The sequence below is a fragment of the Hypanus sabinus genome, chromosome 12 (genome assembly GCF_030144855.1).
Source record: "Hypanus sabinus isolate sHypSab1 chromosome 12, sHypSab1.hap1, whole genome shotgun sequence".
Taxonomy (NCBI): Eukaryota; Metazoa; Chordata; class Chondrichthyes; order Myliobatiformes; family Dasyatidae; genus Hypanus; species Hypanus sabinus.
Window position 1 is genome coordinate 35,417,475 of NC_082717.1, and position 8,257 is coordinate 35,425,731.

The following is an 8,257-nucleotide window of genomic DNA, read 5'->3' on the forward strand; positions in this document are numbered from 1 at the left end:
TACAATTGAAATAGTTTGATTATTGATTTGTGACTAGGACACAGCTGGAAATGGCTCTCATCTGATCAATTTGAAAACCACCTGAATTCCTTTAGCACTTTTCCCCTCTGGGGGTGTGGCTAATTAGAGATGCTTAATGAAACTTCACAGTAGCCAGAGAGACTTCGTTGCCCTTAAAGTACATTTACCTGTAATATTCTAAAGTGCTATTTAAAGATAAGTTAACACACTAAAACTAGGCCATCATTACCTGTATTTTCTTCCACATGTACATTTGTCACAGCTCTGATAAAGCAGAAAGGGATGATGACATAACTTGGTTGTTGGGCAGCCTTCTGCATTAACAAAGGCAAATAATTTGTACCCAAAAAATGCAAAAGCTGCAGCCTTTGAGATCATGAAGTGGATTTGCAAACCTCTTAGAAAGCACTTGACTTGATACTGGAACATAAAACAGGAAATTGATCATCTAAAATGCATACATAGTTCTATTCATTACTAATTTTTTGACAAAACCTCAGTCATTAATTGAAACATGATGAATTGCATTATGATTCATCATCTTGCACAATCAAAGCAAATCCAATTTAGCTGTATTTTGAAATCTGCTACCGAGTCAAATAATTTCAATTGATCATGAATTGCATATTAATTAATGTCTATAGGAATTGTGCTGGAATGGCAAAAGCATTTGGGGTTGTTATTGTACAACAAAAGGTGGTTAAGGAGAGACTGGAATAACCATTTTAGGATAAACTCATCAGTTCTATGGCTAAAGCTGCTTAGAGCAGAATTCTGATGTTCTTCCTGGATGTGGACTGAAGAGGCCTGTACTCTCGTTGCTGAGTGACTGATAGGCCATTTGTTCTCCAGAAGAAGAATATGACAAAAAATACACAAATAATGCTCAGCTGAAACTTTACTATGTTTTAAGGGTTTTATTGCTTTGGTGCAGTGCCCACACATCCTAATGGGTTTCCATGTTATGAAAGACCAGCGAAGCTTTCAGGAGTGTTCTGATTGGCTTGCAAAAGACTCCAAACTCAATTCTATTTTCTGATCTTTTAGTTATGCACTAATACGAGTTTTTAGAAGTATCTCACTCAGCCCTGTCAGTCTCGTGGATGCTTTGCAACATCCGTAATGTGTTCTTATTTTTAAACATTCTTATCTTCTGCCACTTCACGTGCATGTAATTTCAGCCTTTTTTTCTATGAGTAATTAATGTTGCCTTCTGCTTAACGACGTTGGTGTTTTTTGCTGAGTTTGGTAATGTGAGTGAAGTATAGCCCAACAGATTGATGTAACTGGTGTCTTTTCTGTTAACCCTTTAAGTATTGAACATTATTTGGAGTTTTGTAAATCAATAGCATGTTTCTTACCATATGGAAAATGCAATTATAACCAAAGTTTAAAAGCTAAAAGTAAATTTATTATTGAAAGTACATATATGTCACTGTATCCAACCGGGAGACTCATTTTCTTGTGGGCATTCACAGTAAATTACAAAGAAATACAATAGAATCAACAAAAGACTGCACACAAGATGGATGAAACAACCAATGTGCAAAGGATAAACTCTGAAAATACAAAATAACAATAACAAATAAACAATAAATATTGAGAAAGTGAGATAAACAGCCCTTGAAATTAAGTCAACAAGTTGTGTTCAGTTCAATGTTGGGTGAGATAAGTTGAGTGAATTTACCCCTCTGATTCAAGAGCCTGATGGTCGAGGAGTAATAATTGTTCCTGAACCTGGTGGTGTGGGTCTTGAGGCTGCTTTACGTCCTTCCTGCGAGCAATAGCGAGAAAAGAGCGTGGCCTGGACGGTAAAGAGTTCTTGATGATGGGTACTGCTTTCCATGTAGAAGTGCTCATCAGTGGGGAGGGCTTTACCGGTGATGGACTGGGCCGTATCCACTACTGTCTGTTGGCTTTTCTGTTAAAGGGTATTGATGTTTCCCATTGCAGGCCATGATGCGAAGTGAGGGAAATAGGTACTCCGATTGAAGTTACAAAAACTGGCGTCCTTGGTATCAAACCACTTGTCCACATCCTGTTACTTTCTCTCACCCATTAGTCCTTGCTTTGGTGACTACTTTTGGCTTGCAATTCAGTAGTGTTTTAAACCATAAGACGAGACATAGGAGCAGAATTAGGCTTTTCGACACACTTTAGAACCATACTGCATGGAAAGATGATCCAATGAGTATACACAATCCAACAACTGGACATTTGCAGTTATCCTTTATTAATCCCATTTTTATTAATTCCATGATCCCATTAATTTCTACCACACATCTAGTTACTAAAGGCAATTTTCTATTCCTATTTATCAGCATGCTTGGATCATGCAGAGGAAAACCGCCTAGCAACGGGAAGGATGTCCAATCTCCGGATGAACCCAGGTCACAGGAGCAGTGAGCTGGCAAGTCCACTAGCTGTGCCAAAGTGCTGCCTTATTGCTGGACATCCTCAAGCCCGTACCCTTGGAACAGATAGCCCCAAATTTGACCAACATTCAAAGCACATTTAGTATCAAAGTCTGTATATAACCCTGAGATAAGTCCTCCCACAGACAGCCACGAAACAAAGAAACACCATGAAATTGTTAAATGAAAACATCGAACACCCAGTGGGTGAAATAAAGCTGATTACACGAACAGGTAAAAGCTGGCGAGTAACACACAGAATACTAAACGAGTCCCCAAAAGTGGTCCAGGTGACAAACACCCTGTTTGCTCAGTTTAGCGCTGTGCTGCTGACTGCAGGCCACAACCGCAGAACCAGAGTCACACCGAAGCACCTCCATCAAATCGCGCAAGTTCCAGAACAGAGTAACCGGAAGCACATGGCACATGAATCGAAGGGTCCTCCAAAAGCAAGTCAGTGGACCACAGGCAGCACTGAGGGCATTAAACCTCAAACCGCACAATCCCCGAGAAAGAGTCTTGCAGCCACAAGCCTCGCCACAGAGGTGATCAAGTTCAAGACGCCTGTACCTTCCTTCAGCTGAGCAGTCTGCAGGATGTCACCACTGGTGCTATCTTGAAAAACATGGTCAACAGGTAGGTTTTAAGAAAGGGAAGGCGGGAAGTGTGAAATCTCCTTACAGCCATTGCTCACGACACCTGTCCAAGATCACCACTCCTCCAATTCTGGTTTCTTTTACATCACTCGTAAAGATCATCACTGATGATCATGTATTCAGCCATATAGACCCCCGGCCCAGAAATATCAGCTTCTTTGTATCTACGCCTTCTCTCCCTTTGAGTTATGATGCTCCTTAAAATATATCAACGATCATGTTTTTGGCTACCTCTCCTAATCCCCGAGTGCCAGGTTCTCTTTGACAATGCCTCCAATAATCAGTTTGGGGTATTTTTCTGCATTAGCGAATGAGGCAGAAACATTGTTTTGGTCAGCAAGAACATTGAGACAACCAATTTGAGCAATCAGTTTTAGAGGATCAACAAAATCTCTTTGTAAAGACATATTCTTGAATAATCTTTAAGATTATTTGAATTTGTCACAAAAGAAAGCTATACTGTGAAACTCATGAAAATGTCATCAAATTGAAATTGGGATTAGATTTCTGGTAATGGGACAAAGGTTTTTAATTTGTAAACAGAAGGGTTATGGCTCAGTAAACAAAGTTACAGGTTAATATGGTATCAAGCCATGAAGATCCCAGTTAGGCTTCAGTGATCTTGGATTAAAAATGGGGAAAAAATTACCGGCATTGGCATCCCTTGATTGTGTTCCAGTAAATTCTGCTGTAACTGCGTGTGCAAACCAGGTGAGAACAGCACGGCTTGCAAACAGTCACAGACCTGACTCTAACACATAGGTGGGCAAAGAATCAGAGGACTACTGCTCACATTGAACCCAGTGTGAATCAACACATCATTGGGAAGAAAGGTCATTGGAAAAGTAAAGGGAAAAATGCCATTTTGTTGTAAGCCAAATATTTTCCTTGGCTGAATGAACTACATGTGTCTTCAATTTTTTTTTGGAATTAAGAATCTCCATAAGTAAGGAAGCTACATAGGTCCTATCAAGTGAATGCAGATCATGGCATAAGTCAGAATTTGTATGTGGCTCTGCTATCCAGTCAAGTTCCAAAGCAGTAATAGATTTTTCACTAAAATGGACAGTGACATCCTAACCTTTTCATGTTTATTCTTCACTATTATTTCCACATCCAATAGTTTCTAAATAAGTACACTAAAGTTAACCACACTATTCATTCACAGGGTTAAAAATAAAGAAATGATTAACAGATATGTGAACCCAGTCAAGGACTAGGTTCACATATTTGTTAATCATTTCTTTATTTGCTCTTTTTTGTCAGCAGCTGGTTATAACTTAATGTTAATCAGTGGAAATTTATCTTTGAAGCAAATTTTGCATTCAAATTTTATCCAATTTATATGTTCACAAATCCATTTGGTTCACAACTTTAAGCCGGTCTTGTTCACGTAACCTCAATCATCGGTAACACTACCTCTAAACATTTATTTGTATTGGTTTCCAACTACATTCCATCACCCACTCAAAATCCTACATCCTTTTGAGATTTTCTCAGTCCTGTACTTTCAGCCATCTCGCCTATGGTCTTCTCCTGCCAACGCCTTCCTTTAGCTATTGGTCTGCTAGTTCATCTTATTTCCTTCACCCTTGTCTAACTGATCTCCATTAAGGCCACTCCTCTCTCACTCTGACTGCTCCCCTAAACCGACTTTACTTTCTACCCCCTGAATTTGCAGATCTGAACTGACAAGATGATGAACTGGTTTAGTTATTTAACATCATGTCTGGCTGGATAATGCAATATTGGGCCTACTCTCATCTGACATAAATTAATTTTAATTGTCCTCTAACTTAATCATACACCTCCTTCACAATCCCCTCTCCCAAATCATTTTTACCTTCATCTCCAGTAACAAGTACAAGGATTTGATTGTAACTTGGATTGAGACTTCAACTATCTGAGCTACTTTCTTTCCTTCCTCTAGATCACTGGGTCATAGTTTTAATATTCCCTGAGTCCTGGGTCTAATTTTATATCTTCCTTTAGTTTCCCTTCAATCTATCAACATATTATCTTAAAAACAATCTTGACTAGGAGAACCACCTGCTTCCTGCTTCCACCAAACTAGTAGCTAGCCAGCTTCCCTTCCTGATTTTAGTTTATATTATGCTCTTCCTGAAATATTACTAATATTTCTCTCTCTGCAGCTAGTAATCTTGGAATTTTTACATCTGCTATAATTGGCTCTGCCCACGAGCCTTGACCTTCCACCCTTGCAAACGACTCCAACCTCCCTTCCCTTTCAAGAGCCCTGAAACATGTTATACCCTCCCAAACTGAAGCAAGTCTTGCACCAAACTCCATCTTTAAATCCCTCCGGTCTGGTTTCTATCTCTACCGCTGTACCAGAACAGCTCTGACAGTTGTGAAGTCCACCAAGTAAAATTACTGTAAAGTCCTCCAAAGGTACTGTATGGGAGTTTGACAAAAATAATCTCATTCTCTTAAGTCTGGCAGGCCTTTCTTTTGCAGGGATTGTTAAAGTTAACAGGAATGTACAGTTAGTGGTTAGGAAAGTAAATCTATTCCAAGAGGGACAGAGTGTAGTCACAGGCATATATACTCATTGCCCACATTATTAGGTACACCTGTACACCTACTCTTTAATGAAAATATCAAATCCGTCAATCATTTGGCAGCAACTCGGTGCATAAAAGCATCCAAGAAGTTCAGTTGTTGTTCAGACCAAGCATCAGAATGGAAAAGAAATGTGATCAAAGTGTTGGTACCAGACAGTTGTTTGAGTATCTCAGAGACTGCAGATCGCCTCAGAATTTCACACATAACAGTCTCTAGAGTTTACAAACAATGGTGTGAAAAACAAAAAAAAACCATTCAGTGAGTAAAAGTCTTGTTAATAAGAATGGTCAGAGGAGAATGGCTAGACTGATTCAAGCTGAAAGAAGGCAAACAGTAACTCAAATCACCATGTGTTTCAACGATAGTGTGCAGAAGTGCATCTCTGAGTATACAACATGTTGAACCTTGAAGTGGATGGGCTACAGCAGCAGAAGACCGTGAAGATACACTCAGTGGTCACTTTATTAAGTACAGGAGATACCTAATAAAGTGGCCACTGTGGTGAACTACATATACCTGTCTGGACGCCCCCCACTGCTGACTGCTCCTGTGGCTCCTCCCACAGACCCCTGTATAAAGGCGATTGGAGGCACTGCTCCTCCCTCAGTCTCCAGGATGTCGTATGGGGATCTCTTGCTGCTGACTGCTCTCTTCCAGTGAATAAAAGCCTATATCTCGCCTCACATCTCCAAGAGTTATTGATGGTGCATCAGCCACAATGTATTTTTACAGAGGTACAGGACACTGATAAGGCCACACTTGAAGTACTGTGTACAACTTTGGTCCCCTATTCAACAAAAATATAGTGGCAATCCAAAGGAGATCCATTAGACTAATTCCACTGTTATTAGCTAAAAAGAAACTATATTCTAAAGATCTATATTCTATGGAATGTAGAAGAAAGGCTGTTGAATTGTATAAGATTCTTAAAGGTACAAAATGGTAGACGTCAATATAATTCCACTATTGGGAGCATCTCAAAGAGGAGGTGTAGTTAAAAGATTAATGGACTGTCATTTAGAAGTGAGGTGCTTTGGAATCTCTTTGGAATTCTCTACTGCTGAGCGTAATTTAATGGGGCAACAGATACATTTTTGAAAGATTGGTCTTTTAGGGAACTGGCATGGATAGGGGAAGATCAGCTATGAGCTTTTTGAATTGTAGAACAGGCTTAGGGAGCGCAGGTGGCCTTTCCTGCTCTTGTATCCTTATGCTTTTGTGTAGTTGCTCAAAAAGTCCAAATATAACGCACCTTTACTGTAGGCTGGTTAGGTGGAATTGCTCCTGGTTACAATTTTACTCATCTAATCATAGTCTAAGAGTCTCCTGCAATGACATCTGGCACTTTTACTTCTGGTGGTCCCAAGTACTTGTCCTCGGTTATTTCATCATCTCACAGAAACCATGTGTAAGCTCATGACACATCTGTCAATTTCACCACCATCGCTCTTGGTTCATCTGCAATCTCTAAACTGTTAGTCTGTTTATTGAATTGAACAGAAATTTATTTCAAATTTTTAACAGTAACTCAAAAACCATTACTTCAGTCTCTTGTCAGAAACTTAATTCCATGGCCCTTGACTGAATCCTCCTCTCTGGCAACTGTCTAAAAGTGAACCAGCCTTGCTGAAGTAATTAATCAAGATGCATTTAAGAATCACACCTGCGCCATCATGGTGACTGCCCAGTTTCACTTTTTTGCTGAGAACCACCTTGTTACCTTTAGAAATTGACTATTCCAATGGACATGTGGTCATCCTCTCTTGTTCAGCCACTGCCAGCTCAGTGATATCCGAAACCCCATTCTCTAGCTCACACCACGGTCCATTCGCCTTCTCGCTGTATCTGGACAGCACAATATCATAAGCCAAATGGCCTGCACTGTGCTGTACGGCTCTGTTTCGCTCTGTTTACCTTACCCTGACACTGTGGATACCCTGTGCAATACTATCATCACTTCTTATCTGGATGGTGTGAATGTGCTCCCATTACCATATAATATTACAGTAATTCTTGAATTACCATCTTATCAGTGTGAACATGGAAATTTTGTAAATCTTGTAATCTTTGATTTGTAAATCTTGTGCATCTTATTTTTAAGGTAACTTTTTAAAAATTCTTTCTTACTTCTAATATTTGTATATCTGTGCACTTCTAATACTACTGTGACACTGTAATTTCCTTTGGGATCAATAAAGTATCAATCTATGTTCTATGTTCTCTGTAAGGAATTTATACAGTCTTCCAGTGTCCACGTGGGTTCCCTCCCAGGGTCCAAAGATGTATTAGTTGGTGGGTTAGTTGGTCATTGTGATTTGACTAGGGTTAAAATTGGGGGTTACTGGCTGGAGGGGCTTGAAGGGCCAGGAAGGCCAGAAGGGCCTGTTCCACACTGTATCTCAATAAATAAAATAGATGGCAAAAGGTCAGAAAAATTACACATCAGGTAACTTCCGACTTGCTGTCCAATCCTTAGTGGATGGCATCTCAAAGCAAATGAACCCTTAGCTTTATTATTCTAGATTGATTCCAACTCAGTAATATATGCAATTTGTTCCCTTAGCTGACAAAAATAGCTAA